The sequence below is a fragment of the Salvelinus alpinus genome, chromosome 16 (assembly GCF_045679555.1).
Source record: "Salvelinus alpinus chromosome 16, SLU_Salpinus.1, whole genome shotgun sequence".
Classification (NCBI taxonomy): domain Eukaryota; kingdom Metazoa; phylum Chordata; class Actinopteri; order Salmoniformes; family Salmonidae; genus Salvelinus; species Salvelinus alpinus.
In genome coordinates, this window is record NC_092101.1 from 47,259,488 (window position 1) to 47,283,332 (window position 23,845).

General features: G+C 49.2%; 1 protein-coding gene across 14 annotated transcripts in view; it reads left to right on the top strand.

Moving 5' to 3' along the window:
• LOC139541722 (disks large homolog 1-like) overlaps positions 1-23,845 on the top strand; it is a 269,358-nt gene that overhangs the window by 198,929 nt on the left and 46,584 nt on the right. The gene's annotated exons all lie outside the window — the stretch shown is intronic.

Genomic DNA, 23,845 nt, shown 5'->3' on the forward strand with positions numbered 1-23,845 from the left:
ATAGAACAGGCCAGAGGGTGAGACATGATAACACTATAGAACAGACCAGAGGGTGAGACATGATAACACTATAGAACAGACCAGAGGGTGAGACATGATAACACTATAGAACAGACCAGAGGGTGAGACATGATAACACTATAGAACAGACCAGAGGGTGAGACATGATAACACTATAGAACAGACCAGAGGGTGAGACATGATAACACTATAGAACAGGCCAGAGGGTGAGACATGATAACACTATAGAACAGACCAGAGGGTGAGACATGATAACACTATAGAACAGGCCAGAGGGTGAGACATGATAACACTATAGAACAGACCAGTACAGGCCAGAGGGTGAGACATGATAACACTATAGAACAGACCAGAGGGTGAGACATGATAACACTATAGAACAGGCCAGAGGGTGAGACATGATACCACTATAGAACAGACCAGAGGGTGAGACATGATAACACTATAGAACAGACCAGAGGGTGAGACATGATACCACTATAGAACAGGCCAGAGGGTGAGACATGATACCACTATAGAACAGACCAGAGGGTGAGACATGATACCACTATAGAACAGGCCAGAGGGTGAGACATGATAACACTATAGAACAGACCAGAGGGTGAGACATGATAACACTATAGAACAGACCAGAGGGTGAGACATGATACCACTATAGAACAGACCAGAGGGTGAGACATGATACCACTATAGTAATGTAGATCTGAGAACGGACTCAGGCGGACTGATTGAGAGAGATACACATGCGTGTTGTCGTGGTGAACTGACTGCTCCTGCCTCCTTGTATAATACGCTCTGTGTCTCATGGCTACTGTCCTGGTTATGTACAGGTTCAAACAAAATACGGACGTAGAGAAAGCGTGAAAGCCCACTTTAATGGAGGCTGATGTGAGTGTGATCTGTGCTGCGTCCTCCAGGGTAGAGGAGGTCACAGCTCTGGTAGACAGGTTACACACACTGATGTACTCTGATGTCATGGCAACAGAACCCTCTAACATGGGGTGAGAGTGGTCCTCCCTGGCAGCAGTGAGAAACATTGCACACAGAGAGAGAGAGAGAGAGATCTTAATGATATGAGTGAGATGTGTTTGTTTGCAGAAGAACTAAAGGACAGTAAAACTACCTGGAACTACCTGACAGTAAAGACTTTCATCTCAGTCCAACTACAGGACTCGTAACAAGGGGTTATGTGCTACCTGCCGCTCACTGGCTTCTCATTAACGCTCTTCGGCCTTCACTTACGGAATGGGTTAGAGACACGGCATGCTGATATTCGATTGGTCTATGGTATCTCAGCTCAGGTCAAGTCTCTCACCTCTGTGTGTGTGGTCTGTTTGCTCTGCATATCATTACCCTTTCGTGTGTGTGGTCTGTTCACACTTGTTTCAGCCCTTCAGAGTCAGAGGGCTTTTAGAGGGCTTTTAGAGGGCTTTGGTGATTGTCAGTTTTGGCCCTGACCAGAGGTTCAACCTTGACCAGGCCTCATTAAACTACCATTACCCTACTTATTTTCTCCCTCTCTCTCAATTTCAATTTAAGGGCTCTATTGGCATGGGAAACATATGTTAATGTTGCCAAAGCAAGTGAAATAGATACTAAACAAAAGTGAAATAAACGATAAAAATGAACAGTTAACTCTCTCTCCCTTTCTCTCTCTCCCTTTCTCTCTCTCCCCATCTCTCTCTCTCCCTTTCTCTCTCCCCATCTTTCTCTCCCTTTCTTTCTCCCTTTCTCTCTCTCTCTCTCTCTCTCATCTCTCTCTCTCCCCATCTCTCTCTCTCCCCATCTCTCTCTGTCCCCATCTCTCTCTCTCCCCATCTCTCTCTCTCCCCATCTCTCTCTCTCCCCATCTCTCTCTCTCTCTCCCTTTCTCTCTCTCCCCATCTCTCTCTCGCTCACTCTCCATCTCTCTCGCTCACTCTCCATCTCTCGCTCTCTCTCATCTCTCTCTCTTTCTCCATCTCTTTCCCTGTCTCGCTTATACAGTAGAGTACATGTGCAGGTTGATTGGTCTGTCAGACACTGTCCCTCAACTTATGGCAGGCAGCAATGTAGTGCGCTGCCAACCCACAGCTCTCTGCGTCCTCCCCCAACAGGACGGGTAGCCGATCCTCATCAGAGAGGTCTTTGAAACCTTGAATAAGGGTTTCAAATTTGGGGAAATGACACTCTAATTGTATTATATTTTTTACATTTTGCCAGGAAATGCAGCTCTGTCTCAGGTTCTGCTGTGGTGCAGTGGTTGCACAGCCTTTCCTCTACAGGGAGCCAGGTTTTCCTGTGTCGACCCTTCTCAATGGCAAAGCTGTGCTCAGTGAGCCTGTACTTTGTCAAGGTTTTTCAAAGTTTTTGATCAGTAACCATGGTCAAATATTTAGCCACGGTGTACTGTCCATTTAGGGCCAGATAGCACTGCATTTTGCTTTGTGTTTGTGTTTCCCAATAAGCAATGTAGTTTTGTTTTGACTGTGTTGTAGTTTGTTGTATTCTGATTGATTGGATGTTCTGGTCCTGAGGCTTCAGTGTGTTAGTAGAACAGGTTAGTGAACTCAGCCCCAGGACCAGCTGGATGAGGGGACTGAGGCTTCAGTGTGTTAGTAGAACAGGTTAGTGAACTCAGCCCCAGGACCAGCTGGATGAGGGGACTGAGGCTTCAGTGTGTTAGTAGAACAGGTTAGTGAACTCAGCCCCAGGACCAGCTGGATGAGGGGACTGAGGCTTCAGTGTGTTAGTAGAACAGGTTAGTGAACTCAGCCCCAGGACCAGCTGGATGAGGGGACTGAGGCTTCAGTGTGTTAGTAGAACAGGTTAGTGAACTCAGCCCCAGGACCAGCTGGATGAGGGGACTCTTTTCTTTGCTCAGCTCTTGGCATTGCAGGGCTTGGTAATGATATGATATGGTAATGATATCACTGTATTTTAGATGTTTCCAAAACTGATTTTCTCTTTTTTAAATGTTTCATTATTAGTGGATATTGGCCTAATTCTGCCCTGCATGCATTGTTTGTAGTTTTCCTCTGGACATGTAGGAGAATCTTACAGAACTCTGCTATAACTTGATGACCCTTCACAAACCTAACCATATCCTTGGCTCTCTTGTAGAGTATCCATTGTTTTCAGTGCCATGATGTCCTTGAGGAGCAGATTCAATGCATGAGCAGCACAGACAATGGGTATGATGTGAGGGTAGGACTCCTCCACTTCAGACCTTGCAGTATTGTCTGTCACCAGTGCAAATACCTTCTGTGGTCCAAGGTCATTGATGACTGCCTTCAGCTCCTCTGCTATGTAGAGACCGGTGTGTCTGTTTGCCTTTGTCTGTGCTCTTGCAGAATACTGGTTGAGCGGTTGGAGATGATGTAGTTAATTATTCCTTGCCCACGAACATTTGACCACCCATCAGAGATGATTGCAATACAGTCTGCTTTCTCTATGATTTGCTTGACCTTCACTTGAACTCTGTATCCAGCAAATGAGTAGATAAAGCATGTCTGGTTGGAGGGGTGTATGCTGGGAGAAGAACATTCAGAAATCTCTTCCAATACACATTGCCTGTGAGCATCAGAGGTGAACCAGTTGCATACACATTCCTCCATTGAGTCAAAATAACTTCTGATTCCAGGAGGTCCATGAGCTGTTGCTATCAATAAGGTGTCTGATTCATCATTTTTACCTCGAGTAGAAGTAGAGGGACTTTTGTCAGAGGTTACTTGTTGTGAGCGCTGAAGGAACTTTATGCACTTGGCCAGATGATTCTGCATCTTTGTTGCATTCTTCACATATGATTTGGCACAGTATTTGCAAATGTACACAGCTTTTCCTTCTACATTAGCTGCAGTGAAATGTCTCCACACATCCGATAGTGCCCACGGCATTTTCCGATTTTCCTTTTTTTTTTTTTTAAATGAGTAAAAAAAAAAAACATACAATTCCATGTACAGATAAATAGTTAAGCAGTTAGATTAAACAACTCCTTTGTAAGATAAATATTTAAAAATTGGACACATGTCAATTAACACTCCTCAGTTAGCAAGCTGAAGCAAGCTAAAACCCACATGGTAGCAAAAACTAACTAGCAGCAATTGTTAACAAGTTAGAAATGACTTAAACACACTTTGGTGTAGGCTACTATTTACTAGTTAACAAGAAATCATGTCATATAAGATATATTCACCCCACCCAGTATTGTAATCAAAACTTACCAGAAAGCATGTAGTCCTTGGCTCAGACAGTGTAGTAGTGTGGGCTCAATAGCATCTCATTAGTGTGCAAGATCTTGAGAATCAGCTGTACATGTAATGGAAGAATGCAGAGGGTTGCAATTCCATTGAATTAGGGATAGTTTAACCAAAATATGTCACAAGACCTAGAATTCCCTTATGTGTATCCACCAAAAAAGGTTAACTGTTATAAGCTAACTTTATTTGATGAATTTAAGCAAAATTACCGACCCTTTGCAACCCTAGTCGTGGGACAGGAGAGCTGTGTGTCGTGGGACAGGAGAGCTGTGTGTCGTGGGACAGGAGGACTGTGTGTCGTGGGACAGAGGAGCTGTGTGTCATGGGACAGGAGGACTGTGTGTCGTGGGACAGGAGGACTGTGTGTCGTGGGACAGGAGGGCTGTGTGTCGTGGGACAGGAGGAATGTGTGTCGTGGGACAGGAGAGCTGTGTGTCATGGGACAGGAGAGCTGTGTGTCGTGGGACAGGAGGACTGTGTGTCGTGGGACAGGAGGGCTGTGTGTCGTGGGACAGGAGAGCTGTGTGTCGTGGGACAGGAGAGCTGTGTGTCGTGGGACAGGAGGACTGTGTGTCGTGGGACAGGAGAGCTGTGTGTCATGGGACAGGAGAGCTGTGTGTCGTGGGACAGGAGGACTGTGTGTCGTGGGACAGGAGGGCTGTGTGTCGTGGGACAGGAGAGCTGTGTGTCATGGGACAGGAGAGCTGTGTGTCATGGGACAGGAGGGCTGTGTGTCGTGGGACAGGAGAGCTGTGTGTCGTGGGACAGGAGAGCTGTGTGTCATGGGACAGGAGGAATGTGTGTCGTGGGACAGGAGAGCTGTGTGTCGTGGGACAGGAGGGCTGTGTGTCGTGGGACAGGAGGGCTGTGTGTCGTGGGACAGGAGAGCTGTGTGTCATGGGACAGGAGGAATGTGTGTCGTGGGACAGGAGAGCTGTGTGTCGTGGGACAGGAGGGCTGTGTGTCGTGGGACAGGAGGGCTGTGTGTCGTGGGACAGGAGAGCTGTGTGTCGTGGGACAGGAGAGCTGTGTGTCATGGGACAGGAGAGCTGTGTGTCATGGGACAGGAGGAATGTGTGTCGTGGGACAGGAGAGCTGTGTGTCGTGGGACAGGAGGGCTGTGTGTCATGGGACAGGAGAGCTGTGTGTCGTGGGACAGGAGAGCTGTGTGTCATGGGACAGGAGAGCTGTGTGTCGTGGGACAGGAGGGCTGTGTGTCGTGGGACAGGAGGGCTGTGTGTCGTGGGACAGGAGGGCTGTGTGTCGTGGGACAGGAAAGCTGTGTGTCGTGGGACAGGAGGACTGTGTGTCGTGGGACAGGAGGACTGTGTGTCGTGGGACAGGAGGGCTGTGTGTCGTGGGACAGGAAGGCTGTGTGTCGTGGGACAGGAGAGCTGTGTGTCGTGGGACAGGAGGACTGTGTGTCGTGGGACAGGAGGGCTGTGTGTCGTGGGACAGGAGAGCTGTGTGTCGTGGGACAGGAGGACTGTGTGTCGTGGGACAGGAGGGCTGTGTGTCGTGGGACAGGAGGGCTGTGTGTCGTGGGACAGGAGGGCTGTGTGTCGTGGGACAAGAGGACTGTGTGTCGTGGGACAGGAGGGCTGTGTGTCGTGGGACAGGAGGACTGTGTGTCATGGGACATGAGGAATGTGTGTCGTGGGACAGGAGGAATGTGTGTCGTGGGACAGGAGGGCTGTGTGTCGTGGGACAGGAGAGCTGTGTGTCGTGGGACAGGATGGCTGTGTGTCGTGGGACAGGAGGACTGTGTGTCGTGGGACAGGAGAGCTGTGTGTCGTGGGACAGGAGAGCTGTGTGTCGTGGGACAGGAGGACTGTGTGTCGTGGGACAGGAGGACTGTGTGTCGTGGGACAGGAGGGCTGTGTGTCGTGGGACAGGAGGACTGTGTGTCGTGGGACAGGAGGGCTGTGTGTCGTGGGACAGGATGGCTGTGTGTCGTGGGACAGGAGAGCTGTGTGTCGTGGGGCAGGAGGGCTGTGTGTCATGGGACAGGAGGAATGTGTGTCGTGGGACAGGAGAGCTGTGTGTCGTGGGACAGGACGGCTGTGTGTCGTGGGACAGGAGGGCTGTGTGTCGTGGGACAGGATGGCTGTGTGTCGTGGGACAGGAGGACTGTGTGTCGTGGGACAGGAGAGCTGTGTGTCGTGGGACAGGAGAGCTGTGTGTCGTGGGACAGGATGGCTGTGTGTCGTGGGACAGGAGGACTGTGTGTCGTGGGACAGGAGGGCTGTGTGTCGTGGGACAGGATGGCTGTGTGTCGTGGGACAGGAGAGCTGTGTGTCGTGGGGCAGGAGGGCTGTGTGTCATGGGACAGGAGGAATGTGTGTCGTGGGACAGGAGAGCTGTGTGTCGTGGGACAGGACGGCTGTGTGTCGTGGGACAGGAGGGCTGTGTGTCGTGGGACAGGATGGCTGTGTGTCGTGGGACAGGAGGACTGTGTGTCGTGGGACAGGAGAGCTGTGTGTCGTGGGACAGGAGAGCTGTGTGTCGTGGGACAGGATGGCTGTGTGTCGTGGGACAGGAGGAATGTGTGTCGTGGGACAGGATGGCTGTGTGTCGTGGGACAGGAGGTATGTGTGTCGTGGGACAGGAGGGCTGTGTGTCGTGGGACAGGAGAGCTGTGTGTCATGGGACAGGAGAGCTGTGTGTCATGGGACAGGAGAGCTGTGTGTCGTGGGACAGGAGAGCTGTGTGTCGTGACTCCTACCCCTCCCACAGTGTGTCTAGGTGTGACAGGCTAAATTTGTTCCCTTCCCCTGAGTGGCACCTCCTGTCTACTCAGAGGTGTGTGTGAGCAACAGCGTGTGTGCTCCATGGTGTCCAGTGTGTGTGTGTAATTATCGTCCCAGTGAGCTTTTCTCTTCCCCAGTGTGTGTGTGTGTCCTGGTCTCTCAGCATTGTGGCCAGATCACTGATTCTCAGCAGTACTTCCTGAGTCTGGCGTTCTCCACTTCCTGCCAACGCTATGGGGAGGAACAGACACACACCTCTTTCTAATGCCATTGGCAGGACAGGATAGGAGGAAGAAGAGGTGGAAGAGAGACAGAGAATAAGAGATGGATGGAGGGAAAGGGATGGAGGAGGAGATAGATGGAGGAGGGAAATAGTTAGCTGGAGGAGGGAAATAGCTAGCTGGAGGAGGGAAATAGCTAGCTGGAGGAGGGAAATAGCTAGCTGGAGGAGGGAAATAGCTAGCTGGAGGAGGGAAATAGCTAGCTGGTGGAGGGAAATAGCTAGCTGGAGGAGGGAAATAGCTAGCTGGAGGAGGGAAATAGCTAGCTGGAGGAGGGAAATGACTAGAGGGAGGAGGGAAATAGCTAGAGGGGGAGCTAGGGAAATAGCTAGCTGGAGGAGGGAAATAGCTAGCTGGAGGAGGGAAATAGCTAGCTGGAGGAGGGAAATAGCTAGCTGGAGGAGGGAAATAGCTAGAGGGAGGAGGGAAATGGCTAGAGGGAGGAGGGAAATGGCTAGAGGGAGGAGGGAAATGGCTAGAGGGAGGAGGGAAATGGCTAGAGGGAGGAGGGAAATGGCTAGAGGGAGGAGGGAAATGGCTAGAGGGAGGAGGAAAATGGCTAGAGGAAAATGGCTAGAGGAAAATGGCTAGAGGGAAATGGCTAGAGGGAAATGGCTAGAGGGAGGAGGGAAATGGCTAGAGGGAGGAGGGAAATGGCTAGAGGGAGGAGGGAAATGGCTAGAGGGAGGAGGGAAATGGCTAGAGGGAGGAGGGAAATGGCTAGAGGGAGGAGGGAAATGGCTAGAGGGAGGAGGGAAATTGCTAGAGGGAGGAGGAAAATGGCTAGAGGAAAATGGCTAGAGGAAAATGGCTAGAGGAAAATGGCTAGAGGAAAATGGCTAGAGGGAAATGGCTAGAGGGAAATGGCTAGAGGGAAATGGCTAGAGGGAGGAGGGAAATGGCTAGAGGGAGGAGGGAAATGGCTAGAGGGAGGAGGGAAATGGCTAGAGGGAGGAGGGAAATGGCTAGAGGGAGGAGGGAAATGGCTAGAGGGAGGAGGGAAATGGCTAGAGGGAGGAGGGAAATGGCTAGAGGGAGGAGGGAAATGGCTAGAGGGAGGAGGGAAATGGCTAGAGGGAGGAGGGAAATGGCTAGAGGGAGGAGGGAAATGGCTAGAGGGAGGAGGGAAATGGCTAGCTGGAGGAGGGATACTAGTTTGAAGGAAGGAGGAGTAGGGGTCTTCTTGTGGGCAGTCTTGAACGGTGTCCTGGGCTCCTCTGAGGTACACTACAGTTCAAAAGTTTGGGGTCACTTAGAAATGTCCTTGTTTTTGAAAGAAAAGCAAAAAAAAATGGTCCATTAAAATAACATCAAATTGATCAGAAATACAGTGTAGATTGTTAATGTTGTCAATGACTTTTGATTTTAGTTTCAACGTCAACAGTGAAGAGGCGACTCCGGGATGCTGGCCTTCTAGGCAGAGTTGCAAAGAAAAAGCCATATCTCAGACTGGCCAATACAAATACAAGATTAAGGTGGGCCAAAGAACACAGACACTGGACAGAGGAACTCTGCCTAGAATGCCAGCATCCTGGAGTCACCTCTTCACTGTTGACATTGAGACTGGTGTTTTGCGGGTACTATTTAATGAAGCTGCCAGTTGAGGACTTGCTGTTTCTCAAACTAGACACTAATGCACTTGTCCTTTTGCTCAGTTGTGCACCGGGGCCTCTTTCTATTCTGGTTAGACCAGTTTGTGCTGTTCTGTGAAGGGAGTAGTACGCAGCGTTGTACGAGATCTTCAGTTTCTTGGCAATTTCTCACATGGAATAGCCTTCATTTCTCAGAACAAGAATAGACTGACGAGTTTCAGAAGAAAGTTCTTTGTTTCTGGCCATTTTGAGCCTGTAATCAAACCCACAAAAATGCTGATGCTCCAGATACTCAACTAGTCTTAAGAAGGCCAGGTTATACATATATGACTGTGGTCCTGGCTCATCCTGACCTTACTGCTTCTCCCTGGGCTCAAACAAGTGTTAACTGGGTTTGTGGAGTGCAAAAAAAATAGATTTTCTCTTGAGTTTTCACTGGATGTAACTAAAACCATTTTAGAGAAAGCAATCCCCCCCCTATGCATTAGTTCAATGCATCAAGTTTAGTTCCACTAGATTAGCTACTAAACATTAGATTACTGGAAAGTAGAGTTTCCAGAAAAGGGAAAAGGTACCACTGAACCGTATATCCACATATATATAAATGGTGAATCTGCACTGTGTGTACGGGTCTAGACGCTGGAGAGAGGCTTAGGAGGTGGAGGAGGCCAGCTATAAATGAAAGTGTGTGTTCTGCAGTGCGTAGGGGCAGACTACAGGCAGCGGGATAGAGATGGGAGGGCTAATACTACTCAGATTACAGTCAGCTCGAGAGAGAGAGAGAGAGAGAGAGAGAGAGAGAGAGAGAGAGAGGGGGAGGGAGAGAGGGGGAGGGAGAGAGGTGGGAGTGAGGGAGAGAGAGGGAGGGGGAGAGAGTGAGAGAGAGGGAGGGGGGGTGAGAGAGTGAGAGAGGGGGGAGGTGGGAGAGAGAGTGGGGGGGAGGGAGGGAGTGAGGAGGAGGGAGTGAGAGAGAGTGAGGGGAAAGGAGTGAGAGAGAGGGAGGGAGGGGGGAGAGAGAGAGATAGAGATCTAATACTAATGACTAGTTCTCTAGTAGAGGTTTCAAGTTCTTCCCCACCACAGATCAACAAGGAGAATGAAGGCGTTCAGATCAAACCAGGTTAGGCTGTCAGTAGTTTGGATCAATGCTTTTATTGATAATATCCTGTGGTTACATACCCTCCTTGAATACAACCTGGCAGGCCATCGAATCTCCCTCTCTTGGACATTGTTACAGAAAAGCTACTGCATAAATCATGCTGTAATGTATAGTGAGTTTTATAGTATGTTTTGCACATTTTTCAATGTTGTTTTTCGTGAGGGAAATGTTGTCCAATCGGATGAATGGCCAGCTCAGTCTCTGTCCAGCTCATTGTCTGGCCAGCTCAGTGTCTGTCCAGCTCAGTCTCTGTCCAGCTCAGTCTCTGTCCAGTTCAGTCTCTGTCCAGTTCAGTCTCTGTCCAGTTCAGTGTCTGTCTGTCCAGCTCAGTGTCTGTCTGTCCAGCTCAGTGTCTGTCTGTCAGCTCAGTGTCTGTCCAGTTCAGTCTCTGTCCAGCTCAGTCTCTGTCCAGCTCAGTCTCTGTCCAGCTCAGTCTCTGTCCAGCTCAGTGTCTGTCCAGCTCAGTCTCTGTCCAGCTCAGTCTCTGTCCAGTTCAGTCTCTGTCCAGTTCAGTCTCTATCCAGCTCAGTCTCTGTCCAGCTCAGTCTCTGTCCAGCTCAGTCTCTGTCCAGTTCAGTGTCTGTCCAGCTCAGTCTCTGTCCAGCTCAGTCTCTGTCCAGTTCAGTCTCTGTCCAGCTCAGTCTCTGTCCAGCTCAGTCTCTGTCCAGTTCAGTCTCTGTCCAGCTCAGTCTCTGTCCAGCTCAGTGTCTGTCCAGCTCAGTGTCTGTCCAGCTCAGTGTCTGTCCAGTTCAGTGTCTGTCCAGTTCAGTGTCTGTCCAGCTCAGTCTCTGTCCAGCTCAGTGTCTGTCCAGCTCAGTGTCTGTCCAGCTCAGTGTCTGTCCAGCTCAGTCTCTGTCCAGCTCAGTGTCTGTCCAGCTCAGTGTCTGTCCAGTTCAGTGTCTGTCCAGCTCAGTCTCTGTCCAGTTCAGTGTCTGTCCAGCTCAGTCTCTGTCCAGCTCAGTCTCTGTCCAGCTCAGTCTCTGTCCAGCTCAGTGTCTGTCCAGCTCAGTCTCTGTCCAGCTCAGTCTCTGTCCAGCTCAGTGTCTGTCCAGCTCAGTGTCTGTCCAGCTCAGTGTCTGTCCAGCTCAGTCTCTGTCCAGCTCAGTCTCTGTCCAGCTCAGTCTCTGTCCAGCTCAGTCTCTGTCCAGCTCAGTCTCTGTCCAGCTCAGTCTCTGTCCAGCTCAGTCTCTGTCCAGCTCAGTCTCTGTCCAGCTCAGTCTCTGTCCAGCTCAGTCTCTGTCCAGTTCAGTCTCTGTCCAGTTCAGTCTCTGTCCAGTTCAGTCTCTGTCCAGTTCAGTCTCTGTCCAGTTCAGTCTCTGTCCAGCTCAGTCTCTGTCCAGTTCAGTCTCTGTCCAGCTCAGTCTCTGTCTGTCCAGCTCAGTCTCTGTCTGTCCAGCTCAGTCTCTGTCTGTCCAGCTCAGTCTCTGTCCAGCTCAGTGTCTGTCCAGCTCAGTCTCTGTCCAGCTCAGTCTCTGTCCAGTTCAGTCTCTGTCTGTCCAGCTCAGTCTCTGTCCAGCTCAGTCTCTGTCCAGCTCAGTCTCTGTCCAGTTCAGTCTCTGTCCAGCTCAGTCTCTGTCTGTCCAGCTCAGTCTCTGTCTGTCCAGCTCAGTCTCTGTCCAGCTCAGTGTCTGTCCAGCTCAGTCTCTGTCTGTCCAGCTCAGTCTCTGTCTGTCCAGCTCAGTCTCTGTCCAGCTCAGTGTCTGTCCAGCTCAGTCTCTGTCTGTCCAGCTCAGTCTCTGTCTGTCCAGCTCAGTCTCTGTCTGTCCAGCTCAGTCTCTGTCCAGCTCAGTCTCTGTCCAGCTCAGTCTCTGTCCAGCTCAGTCTCTGGCCAGCTCAGTCTCTGGCCAGCTCAGTCTCTGGCCAGCTCAGTCTCTGGCCAGCTCAGGTCTTAAACAAGACCTTACAGTAATTATATTGCTCTCTGGGGAAAAACCTTCACTCCACAAACTGTCTTACAAACAATAGTGTCTCAGCTACACTGATGCGAACTCGTCATGGTATAATGATGAAATCAGTTGTAATCGCTAACAACTACTTCTGGTTGTCTTACACCTGTTCTCTCTTGAGTTATTCTGGGCCAGCTGAAGCCGGGGCTGAAGCCGGGGCTGGGACTGAGGTTGAGGCTCATATGCCCTCACGCCTCGCCAGTCTTCTGAAGGGGAGACCGACTGGCTGATTACAAACACGGCTGAAACATTTCCTTTTACCCAGAAGGTGAAAAAGCTCAGAGGAAGAACTGCTAATGTCTTCTCCTGCTAACTGTGTCGCTGACATACAGAACCATGTCTGACGGGGTGATGGCGACAGGCCAAGTAACTATGAGTTGATGATTTTGTTCCTGCAATTTAGAGGATGTGAAGAGAGTGACATTGAAGGCTTCCATTTGCTTTAGGGTTATAATCAATGCTAATTCTAACCTGGATGTATCTCTTTCAACTACTGTCTGTCTGTCTCTGTCTGTCTGTCTGTCTGTCTGTCTGTCTGTCTCTGTCTGTCTCTCTCCCTCTGTCTCTCTGTCTGTCTGTCTCTCTCTCTGTCTGTCTGTCTGTCTGTCTGTCTGTCTGTCTGTCTGTCTGTCTGTCTGTCTGTCTGTCTGTCTGTCTGTCTGTCTGTCTGTCTGTCTGTGTCTGAGTGCGTGCGTGAGTTTCCTGTTCCCCATCAATCATTCAACTCTACATCCAGACCATGTAGACCATTAGTGCCCCAGCTCAGCTTCTCCTTAATGATGTATAACATTCATCCAATTACAAGGCAGCATTTCTAGAGTTCAAACTGGGCCTAAGAGATAGAGAAAAGCAAACCCCATGTAGGAGAGTATATGAACGTACTCTCAACATCTCCAACTAAGAGGTTCTCATAGCAAACATTGAACCAACATGGTCTGAGCAGGCAGATCTCTCACCTCAGCCTGTCTGTCTCTCTGTCTCTCTGTCTCTCTGTCTCTCTGTCTCTCTGTCTGTCTGTCTGTCTGTCTGTCTGTCTGTCTGTCTGTCTCTGTCTGTCTGTTTGTCTCAGGCAGATCTCACCTCAGCCTGTCTGTCTCTGTTTTTAAGCTCTTCCAGTGTACAAAACACTGACTCATACTGCCATCACACACACACACACACACACACACACACACACACACACACACACACACACACACACACACACACACACACACACACACACACACACACAGCTTCATCCATTAGGTACAGATCCTTGAGCTTATTTAAGTCCTGCTGATCAAAGTGTGGAGTGGATCAGGAGGGATCAGGGGATCTGTAAGTGGCACACGGATTTTACTTACTGACTGTTTGGCTGGCTGGCTGGCTGACTGACACCGACCAACTTCAAACAACAGTGGATCTTGAATACAACCCAGTTAAAGGTCAAATGATTGTCCTTTTATTAGAAAGATGACTTTGGGTCAACAGTCAAATCCAAATGTGTGTCCATTCATCTCATTTCAATTAGTCTGAAGGGAAGACAGAATGAGAGGTAATGGCTGTGTCCCAATCGACAAGGATGAGTTGGATTGGAACACAGCCACTATGTAGGAAGTCCTGGTTCCCCTGACTGAGCACGGCAGGCGGGTCAGACCAACACACACTGCATTAAGCACACGGAGAGACAGCTGCTTCAGCTGGGCCAATGAACAAGTCTCTGTGGATCATAAGACATGGCCTGCACAGTGCTGTTCTCTGTGTACCAGTCTAAGTAACTATAGCAAGACTGTAAATCAAATCCCATGTTATTTGTCTCATACACATATTTAGAATACGTTATCGTGCGTGTAGACCATCATTTGCAACACTTACAGTTGAAGTTGGAAAGTTTACATACACCTTAGCCAAATACATTTAAACTCAGTTTTTCGCAATTCCTGATATTTAATCCTAGTAAGAATTCCGTGTCTTAGGTCAGTTAGGATCACCACTTTGTTTTAAGAATGTGAAATGTCAGAATAATAGAGAATGATTTATTTCAGCTTTTATTTCTTTCATCACATTCCCAGTGGGTCAGAAGTTTACATACGTTCAATTAGTATTTGGTAGCATTGCCTTTAAATCGTTTAACTTGCGTCAAACGTTTCAGGTAGCCTTCCACAAGCTTCCCACAATAAGTTGGGTGAATTGTGGCCCATTCCTCCTGACAGAGCTGGTGTAACTGAGTCAGGTTTGTAGGCCTCCTTGCTCGCACACACTTTTTCAGTTCTGCCCACAAATTTTCTATAGGATTGAGGTCAGGGCTTTGTGATGGCCACTCCAATACCTTGACTTTGTTGTCCTTAAGCCATTTTGCCACAACTTTGGACCAAGCTTTAACTTCCTGACTGATGTCTTGAGATATTGCTTCAATATATCCACATAATTTTCCTGCTTCATGATGGCATCTATTTTTTATTTTTGGCATCTAAGTGTACCAGTCCCTCTTGCAGCAAAGCACCCCCACAACATGATGCTGCCACCCCCATGCTTCACGGTTGGGATGGTGTTCTTCAGCTTGCAAGCATCCCCCTTTTTCCTCCAAACATAATGATGGTCATTATGGCCAAACAGTTCTATTTTTGCTTCATCAGACCAGAGGACATTTCTCCAAGAAGTACGATCTTTGTCCCCATGTGCAGTTGCAAACCGTAGTCTGGCTTTTTTATGGCGGTTTTGGAGCAGTGTCTTCTTCCTTGCTGAGCGGCCTTTCAGGTTATGTCGATATAGGACTCGTTTTACTGTGGATATAGATACTTTTGTATCTGTTTCCTCCAGCATCTTCACAAGGTCCTTTGCTGCTGTTCTGGGATTGATTTTCACTTTTTGCACCAAAGTACGTTCATCTCTATGGCTGCGTGGTCCCATGGTGTCTAATTGTGTACTATTGTTTGTACAGATGAACGTGGTACCTTCAGGCGTTTGGAAATTACTCCCAAGAATGAACCAGACTTGTGGAGGTCTACACATTTTTTTCCTGAGGTCTTGGCTGATTTCTTTTGATTTTCCAATGATGTCAAGCAAAGAGGCACTGAGTTTGAAGGTAGGCCTTGAAATACATCCACAGGTACAGCTCGAATTGACTCAAATTATGTCAAATAGCCTATCTGAAGCTTCTAAAGCCATGACATACTTTTCTGGAATTTTCCAAGCTGTTTAAAGGTACAGTCAACTTAGTGTATGTAAACTTCTGACCCACTGGAATTGTGAGACAGTGAATTATAAGTGAAATAATCTGTCTTTAAACAATTGTTGGAAAAATACTTGTCAAAATTACTTGTCCCACAACTGTCCCAGACTATGTTTGGAATATTGATTTCTCGCACAGAACAGAATAGGTCAACATTTGTACTATGGGGAATAGTAGATTGACAGACTTGTGCTTTTGCTGTTCGTTAGGTCTACTCATCTTGTTGGCTGACGAAAACTGAATGTGGACAGTTCTTCCAATATCATCACCATTCACCTTGGGATTGGATAAGGATGCACACAGTTGCATCCCCGATGTGTTGGTGATCCAAAAATTTGAGGCATTATCAAGTGCTTCTCAAATTGTGAATGAGAGACTGACGAAGTATGTACAGCCTGCATAAAAAAAATCGGAGTCGCATCATGCAGCCTTACAATGTATTTAACATCAAAACATATAGCCCAACGTTTGTAGAACAACTAAAGTTCCATTAATAAGTGTAAATGAAGCTTATAGGAGGACCTGTTTCTTTGTTAACCTCCACACAGAAAGCCGCATGTGAGAACTCCCCCAAAATTGTTTGGAGAAAATATTCTTTCTGTTTAATTCAGCTTTGTTCAATTGGGTTCTTCATACTCTAAAATAATGCCGCGGAATTCGAAGCAAATCTTGTCTGCAAAATGAACTAGTGTTGCCCACAGCCATTTGGCATAGCCAGATCAGGACCAAACATAAGGACAACTCAGAGTATGCTATTCTGTTCTTCTGAAATAGACTACATTTTCTTCATATCATGTTTCTTTAGACCTGTCTAAAATAAATAATGGATTTATTGTGAAGGTGTAGGCTATATTACATGGATTTATTAGACTTTTTAAAATGTAGATGTTCCAAAGGTGTGGAAGCCAGGAGATGCTAAATGTGTTTATGTTAATTAACAGTCAATTACTGTGATTACTGTGAGACGAAATTTCGTGACTGCCACAGCCCTAGTGGGGCTAAGGCTTAAGAGGGTGTGGACAAAGAAGAGTTCTCCAGTAGGTGTACCAAAACATTCACTTGCCATTTTCTCAAAAGTGGGGTTACAAGTTTATCAACTTTCAAAGCAGAATTACTTTCCCATTGTTCCTCAACTGAATTGTGACATACCATTTTTTAGCTCTGAGTCTCTGCTTTTATCAAATGACTCTCTCTAACTGTCTATTGTGATGGATGCTGCAGTACAGGAAGACATGACTCTCTCTAACTGTCTATTGTGTTGGATGCTGCAGTACAGGAAGACATGACTCTCTCTAACTGTCTATTGTGTTGGATGCTGCAGTACAGGAAGACATGACTCTCTCTAACTGTCTATTGTGTTGGATGCTGCAGTACAGGAAGACATGACTCTCTCTAACTGTCTATTGTGTTGGATGCTGCAGTACAGGAAGACATGACTCTCTCTAACTGTCTATTGTGTTGGATGCTGCAGTACAGGAAGACATGACTCTCTCTAACTGCCTATTGTGTTGGATGCTGCGGTACAGGAAGACATGACTCTCTCTAACTGTCTATTGTGTTGGATGCTGCGGTACAGGAAGACATGACTCTCTCTAACTGTCTATTGTGTTGGATGCTGCAGTACAGGAAGACATGACTCTCTCTAACTGTCTATTGTGTTGGATGCTGCAGTACAGGAAGACATGACTCTCTCTAACTGTCTATTGTGTTGGATGCTGCAGTACAGGAAGACATGACTCTCTCTAACTGTCTATTGTGTTGGATGCTGCAGTACAGGAAGACATGACTCTCTCTAACTGTCTATTGTGTTGGATGCTGCAGTACAGGAAGACATGACTCTCTCTAACTGTCTATTGTGTTGGATGCTGCAGTACAGGAAGACATGACTCTCTCTAACTGTCTATTGTGTTGGATGCTGCAGTACAGGAAGACATGACTCTCTCTAACTGTCTATTGTGTTGGATGCTGCAGTACAGGAAGACATGACTCTCTCTAACTGTCTATTGTGTTGGATGCTGCAGTACAGGAAGACATGACTCTCTCTAACTGTCTATTGTGTTGGATGCTGCAGTACAGGAAGACATGACTCTCTCTAACTGTCTATTGTGTTGGATGCTGCAGTACAGGAAGACATGACTCTCTCTAACTGCCTATTGTGTTGGATGCTGCAGTACAGGAAGACATGACTCTCTCTAACTGTCTATTGTGTTGGATGCTGCAGTACAGGAAGACATGACTCTCTAACTGTCTATTGTGTTGGATGCTGCAGTACAGGAAGACATGACTCTCTCTAACTGTCTATTGTGTTGGATGCTGCAGTACAGGAAGACATGACTCTCTCTAACTGTCTATTGTGTTGGATGCTGCAGTACAGGAAGACATGACTCTCTCTAACTGCCTATTGTGTTGGATGCTGCAGTACAGGAAGACATGACTCTCTCTAACTGCCTATTGTGTTGGATGCTGTGGTACAGCATGGCAGCTTAATAGTTCTATACAGTATCATTGCTTCCCTGCTATGGAAGCCTGTATAGGAGGAGTGTGTGTGCAGGAGCTGGGAGCTGTATTATCAGCCTGGTAGACATTAGTCTGAGTCACTGGCTGTCACCACCTCTCCCAGAGCAGAGCCCAGGGGACTGTCACCACCTCTCCCAGAGCAGAGCTCAGGGGGCTGTCACCACCTCTCCCAGAGCAGAGCCCAGGGGACTGTCACCACCTCTCCCATAGCAGAGCCCCAGGGGGCTGCACTTGCAGCCACGCTTCTCCCAGAGCAGAGCCCAGGGGACTGTCACCACCTCTCCCGGAGCAGAGCCCAGGGGGCTGTCACCACCTCTCCCAGAGCAGAACCCAGGGGGCTGTCACCACCTCTCCCATAGCAGAGCCCAGGGGGCTGTCACCACCTCTCCCGGAGCAGAGCCCAGGGGACTGTCACCACCTCTCCCGGAGCAGAGCCCAGGGGGCTGTCACCACCTCTCCCATAGCAGAGCCCAGGGGACTGTCACCACCTCTCCCGGAGCAGAGCCCAGGGGGCTGTCACCACCTCTCCCAGAGCAGAGCCCAGGGGGCTGTCACCACCTCTCCCGGAGCAGAGCCCAGGGGGCTGTCACCACCTCTCCCATAGCAGAGCCCAGGGGGCTGTCACCATCCCAGAGCAGAGCCCAGGGGGCTGTCACCACCTCTCCCGGAGCAGAGCCCAGGGGGCTGTCACCACCTCTCCCAGAGCAGAGCCCAGGGGGCTGTCACCACCTCTCCCAGAGCAGAGCCCAGGGGGCTGTCACCACCTCTCCCAGAGCAGAGCCCAGGGGACTGTCACCACCTCTCCCGGAGCAGAGCCCAGGGGGCTGTCACCACCTCTCCCATAGCAGAGCCCAGGGGGCTGTCACCACCTCTCCCAGAGCAGAGCCCAGGGGACTGTCACCACCTCTCCCGGAGCAGAGCCCAGGGGGCTGTCACCACCTCTCCCGGAGCAGAGCCTAGGGGGCTGTCACCAACTCTCCCAGAGCAGAGCCCAGGGGGCTGTCACCACCTCTCCCAGAGCAGAGCTCAGGGGGCTGTCACTAGGCTTGGGTGGTATAGAGTATATACCGTATACCAGAGTATTTGGAAATAGCCATCAATACCATTGAAATGATTTCTTTGTAGTTTTTCAAAAAAATAACAATATTTGTAGCTACTTTTTAAGTAAATACCTGCAGTCAACTTGTGCAATACGGTAGGAGATAAAACATATTGCTCCGAGCACAGCAGGCAGGCCTGTTGTCCTAGCGACTCCAGACTCCACACAGACACAGCGTGTAGACATGCTGCTTCAGAGCCAGTACTGTTCTTCCTCTAGACAAGCGTGCATCAAAACGTTGTTGATTTGCACAGTGTCTCTCGTTCACATTCGCTTGTAAATGTCCAAACTCACCAAAAATTACATTTCGGTAGCTCCTACCTATACATGTATAACATTATGAGCTGGATTTCTTTGTCTTTGCGCTCATTAGCATATTTAGCTAGTAGCCTCCATGGAAATTCGCTATTACTTGTGCTAATTCCGGGGCCAGCGTACCGGGGCCAGAATACCGGGGCAGGGGACCCAGATCCAAACTGGGGCAGGCTAGAGCTAGGCTCCAGACCAACAACCATTGCCCTTCTACATAATTAGTGTGTGACATTGACTCGGTTCAGCGTGAGGGGTCTTCTCTGCGTATATGGGCTGGGGGAAAATTATGGTGTAATAATAATATAGAGGCCTTGGCAGTAGTGGTGTGTACTAGGCTGTAGTGGTGTGTACTAGGTTGTAGTGGTGTGTACTAGGCTGTAGTGGTGTCTGCTAGGCCGTATACAGCTCAGAAAGTGTGTGTGCCTGTCAGCCCTGAAGCAAGTTGCCTTGAACAAGGTGAGGGGTGACTGCAGGAATGGGAGGATGGAGAGAGGGAGAGAGCGGGGAGAAGGGAGAGAGAGGAGGAGGAGGGAGACGGCAAGGAGGGAGACGGTGAGGAGGAGGGAGACGGCGAGAGAGAGAGGTGGAGGGAGAGGAGAGGAGAGGAGGAGGAGGATGGAGAGAGGGTGAGAGGGGGGAGGATGGGGAGAAGGGAGAGAGAGGAGGAGGGAGACGGCGAGAGAGAGGTGGAGGGAGAGGAGAGACGGCGAGAGAGAGGTGGAGAGAGAGGGAGAGAGAGGAGGAGGAGGGAGACGGCGAGAGAGGAGGAGGGAGGGAGAGAGGGAGGAGGAGGGAGGGAGGGAGAGGAGGAGGAGAGAGAGAGGAGGAAGGAGGAGGAGGGAGGGAGGGGAGAGGAGGAAGAGGAGGGAGGTAGAGGAGAGGAGGAGGGAGAGAGAGAGAGGAGGAGGGAGGGAGGGAGAGGAGAGGAGGAGGGAGAGAGGAGGAGGGAGGGAGGGGAGAGGAGGAGGAGAGAGGGAGGGAGGGAGAGGAGAGGAGGAGGAGAGAGAGAGGGGAGGAGAGAGGGGAGAGAGAGAGGGGAGGAGGAGAGAGAGGGGAGGGGAGGAGGAGGAGAGAGGGGAGGAGGAGGGAGAGAGAGAGGGGAGGAGGAGAGAGAGAGGGGAGGAGGGGGAGAGAGAGAGGGGAGGAGGAAGGAGAGGAGGAGGAGGAGAGAGAGGGGAGGAGGAGGGAGAGGAGAGGAGGAGGAGGAGAGTGCTTTAGCATCTGTTGTGTTTCTGTTTCTCGTTGAGACAAGCTGGAGGAGAGTCAGATCGTAGTATCTCTACACACACACACACACAGGAGCCAATGTGGAGCAGACGCTAGAGAGAGCTCGTCATCACTACCACACACACACCGTCACTGACACACACCGACACACTCTGAGAGCAGAGACCAGGCTCTAACTCAGAGAGAAGAACCTTTCACCAGTCAGAAGCTACCTCTCAGCAGAGCACTATGTAAGTACAGCATGTTGTTGCAGCTTTGTCTTTCAGAGATACAACTGTGTGTGTGTGTGTGTGTGTGTGTGTGTGTGTGTGTGTGTGTGTGTGTGTGTGTGTGTGTGTGTGTGTGTGTGTGTGTGTGTGTGTGTGTGTGTGTGTGTGTGTGTGTGTGTGTGTGCTCCAGTATGATTAGGTTACTCAGCCTTAATTACGTTCCGTGTACAGTAATGGTTCGGGGATGGGTGGTAGGACACGGCAGGCTACGTACAGTAATGGTTCGGGGATGGGTGGTAGGACACGGCAGGCTACGTACAGGCAGCAAAGTGCTCTGCTCAGCGGCTTTCTATTTAGAAAAAAGGCTTATTTTTGGCTTGTCGGGAATTGATCAGAATGTTCTCTGTTCTGGTGTTTCCCTGTGTGTGTTGTTTCAGATGCTGAATTTAGCCCCAGAGGGGGATTGTGTTCGCCTCAGTTTCACTTTTTAATATAACTGCCTGGTTCCCCATGGTGGGTGGGTGGACGCTGTGGGCCTTTTCTATCATCTAGGAGGTACTGTATTTTGGAGTGTTTTTCTGCCTCTGTATTTTGATGATGCTGTAGCTGTTGGTGTTGCTGTAGCTGTTGGTGTTGCTGTAGCTGTTGGTGTTGCTGTAGCTGTTGGTGTTGCTGTAGCTGTTGGTGTAGGTGTTGCTGTAGCTGTTGGTGTTGCTGTAGCTGTTGGTGTTGGTGTAGCTGTAGCTGTTGGTGTTGCTGTTGGTGTTGCTGTAGCTGTTGGTGTTGCTGTAGCTGTTGGTGTAGGTGTTGCTGTAGCTGTTGGTGTTGGTGTAGCTGTTGGTGTTGCTGTTGGTTGTGTTGCTGTAGCTGTTGGTGTAGCTGTTGCTGTTGGTGTTGCTGCTGTAGCTGTTTGTGTAGCTGTTTGTGTAGCTGTTGCTGTTGGTGTAGCTGTTGGTGTTGCTGTAGCTGTAGCTGTTGGTGTTGCTGTAGGTGTTGCTGTTGGTGTAGCTGTTGGTGTTGCTGTAGCTGTAGCTGTTGGTGTAGCTGTTGGTGTTGCTGTAGCTGTAGCTGTTGGTGTAGCTGTTTGTGTAGCTGTTTGTGTAGCTGTTGGTGTTGGTGTTGCTGTAGCTGTTGGTGTAGCTGTTGGTGTAGCTGTTGGTGTTGCTGTAGCTGTTGGTGTAGCTGTTGCTGTAGCTGTTGGTGTAGCTGTTGGTGTTGCTGTAGCTGTTGGTGTAGCTGTTTGTGTAGCTGTTGGTGTTATTGTTGCTGTTGGTGTAGCTGTTGGTGTAGCTGTTGGTGTTGCTGTTGGTGTTGCTGTTGGTGTAGCTGTTGGTGTAGCTGTTGCTGTAGCTGTTGGTGTTGGTGTAGCTGTTGCTGTAGCTGTTGGTGTAGCTGTAGCTGTTGCTGTAGCTGTTGGTGTTGCTGTAGCTGTTGGTGTAGCTGTTGCTGTAGCTGTTGGTGTAGCTGTAGCTGTTGGTGTAGCTGTTTGTGTAGCTGTTGGTGTAGCTGTTTGTGTAGCTGTTGGTGTAGCTGTTGGTGTAGCTGTTGGTGTAGCTGTTGGTGTTGGTGTAGCTGTTGGTGTTGGTGTAGCTGTTGGTGTTGCTGTAGCTGTTGGTGTAGCTGTTGGTGTTGGTTGTGTTGCTGTAGCTGTTGGTGTTGCTGTAGCTGTTGGTGTAGCTGTTGGTGTAGCTGTTGGTGTTGGTGTAGCTGTTGGTGTAGCTGTTGGTGTAGCTGTTGGTGTTGCTGTAGCTGTTGGTGTTGCTGTAGCTGTTGGTGTTGCTGTAGCTGTTGGTGTTGCTGTAGCTGTTGGTGTAGGTGTTGCTGTAGCTGTTGGTGTTGCTGTAGCTGTTGGTGTTGCTGTAGGTGTTGCTGTAGCTGTTGGTGTAGCTGTTGCTGTTGGTGTTGCTGCTGTAGCTGTTGGTGTAGCTGTTGCTGTTGGTGTTGCTGCTGTAGCTGTTTGTGTAGCTGTTTGTGTAGCTGTTGCTGTAGCTGTTGCTGTAGGTGTAGCTGTTGGTGTTGCTGTAGCTGTTGGTGTTGCTGTTGGTGTAGCTGTTGGTGTAGCTGTAGCTGTTGGTGTAGCTGTTGGTGTTGCTGTAGCTGTTGGTGTAGCTGTTTGTGTAGCTGTTGGTGTTGGTGTTGCTGTTGGTGTAGCTGTTTGTGTAGCTGTTGGTGTTGGTGTTGCTGTAGCTGTTGGTGTAGCTGTTGGTGTAGCTGTTTGTGTAGCTGTTGGTGTTGCTGTAGCTGTTGGTGTAGCTGTTGCTGTAGCTGTTGGTGTAGCTGTAGCTGTAGGTGTTGGTGTTGCTGTAGCTGTTGGTGTAGCTGTTTGTGTAGCTGTTGGTGTTGCTGTAGCTGTTGGTGTTGCTGTTGGTGTAGCTGTTGGTGTTGCTGTAGCTGTTGGTGTTGCTGTAGCTGTTGGTGTTGCTGTAGCTGTTGGTGTAGCTGTTGCTGTAGCTGTTGGTGTAGCTGTAGCTGTTTGTGTAGCTGTTGGTGTTGCTGTTGGTGTTGGTGTAGCTGTTGGTGTAGCTGTTGGTGTAGCTGTTGCTGTAGCTGTTGGTGTTGGTGTAGCTGTAGCTGTTGGTGTAGCTGTTTGTGTAGCTGTTGGTGTTGGTGTTGCTGTTTGTGTAGCTGTTGGTGTTGCTGTTGCTGTTGGTGTAGCTGTTGGTGTTGCTGTTGGTGTAGCTGTTGGTGTTGGTGTTGCTGTTGGTGTAGCTGTTTGTGTAGCTGTTGGTGTTGGTGTTGCTGTTTGTGTAGCTGTTGGTGTTGCTGTTGCTGTTGGTGTAGCTGTTGGTGTTGGTGTAGCTGTTGGTGTTGGTGTAGCTGTTGGTGTAGCTGTTTGTGTAGCTGTTGGTGTTATTGTTGCTGTTGGTGTTGCTGTAGCTGTAGCTGTTGGTGTAGCTGTTTGTGTAGCTGTTGGTGTTATTGTTGCTGTTGGTGTTGCTGTTGGTGTTGGTGTAATTCTCCAGAGTGTTTCTCTTGACAGTTGATTCAATTATTACTGCGCTGGAGATTGATAGGGAACGAGACACGGTGATATATGTGTAGATTAGATATTTGTTGTTACTCTGTGTGTATTATGGTTTGTTCCTTTGTGATGTCACCGCCACACCCCTATTCCTCCATCAACGGACCTGTATCCTCAACATAATCTCAAAACAGCTGTCTGATAATGTAGAGACAACATATCTGATCATTCACAACGCCTATATCTGATCATTAGTGCTCCCGAGTGGTGCGAGACGCAGTGCTAGAGGCGTCACTACAGTCCCTGGTTCGAATCCAG